We start from the raw sequence: 1,041 nt of genomic DNA on the forward strand, positions 1-1,041 counted from the left end.
TCTCTCTCTCTCTCTCTCTCTCTCTCTCTCTCTCTCTCTCTCTCTCTCTCTCTCTTTCTCTCGCCATACTTTTACGCATGCACACATACATCAAAGTGACTGAAACAAGCAAAAGAATAAAAGAATCTCTCTCTCTCTCTCTCTCTATCTGTCTATATACACACACACACACACACATATCCTATCTCTGACCTGTAACTAACTCGTCTATTTTAATAACCAGAACAAAATTATACACTGAGGCCTCATTTTATAGGAAATTGCTGCCATTTCTGGCAAACCTGATGTCCACGCGTTTTTTTCATTGGCTCATAAGCTCCTTCATTTACCCAGGATCTAGCGTTGTCAATGACACTTTAGTTCAAAGCTCCCTGGTTGAATCATCCTTGATTTGGTACTTGCTGTTGGTGGTTTGTTTAGCCCTAGGTGGTCCCTGATCATTCATAACTATAATCAAAAAAGAATTTTGTTTATAACCATTTCAAATTTTTGTCAACTATAGACAGAACTACATTATCTAATATCCTTTTCGCATTTATAAGACAGTAAAGTGTGATTTTAGTTAGATTCAGCTGATATTTCTAGCTTTTTTAGGAAACAAAGAGTGGAACTATTTAGTAGTTCCCACGTTAATGCTTCTTCATGGGCATATAATATCTTATTGAAATCATTTATAATAAACTCAACACCAAAATATATTGGAAAACGCTGCACTCATCAGATTTCCGTTCACCTAAGACTTAGGATATTAATACTTCAACTATGAGACTCGTACATAAATATTTAAATAGAAAGCGGAAAGGAAACGAAAAGGGAGGCAACTCTCATGTCTTTTATAGTAATGAATTTACTGAGGGAAGAACGCAGATTACAAAGAATATTCCTCTCACGCAGTATTTATCTTTTAATTGTTTCAGTCAATGAACAGCGGCCATGCTGGGGCACCAGCTAAAAATAAATCTCGGTACTCTTCTTTTTTAAATCTGGAATTTATTCTATTGGTGTCTTATGCCAAACGGCTTGCTCTACAGCAACATAAAG

The sequence above is a fragment of the Octopus bimaculoides genome, chromosome 11 (assembly GCF_001194135.2).
Source record: "Octopus bimaculoides isolate UCB-OBI-ISO-001 chromosome 11, ASM119413v2, whole genome shotgun sequence".
NCBI classification, from domain to species: domain Eukaryota; kingdom Metazoa; phylum Mollusca; class Cephalopoda; order Octopoda; family Octopodidae; genus Octopus; species Octopus bimaculoides.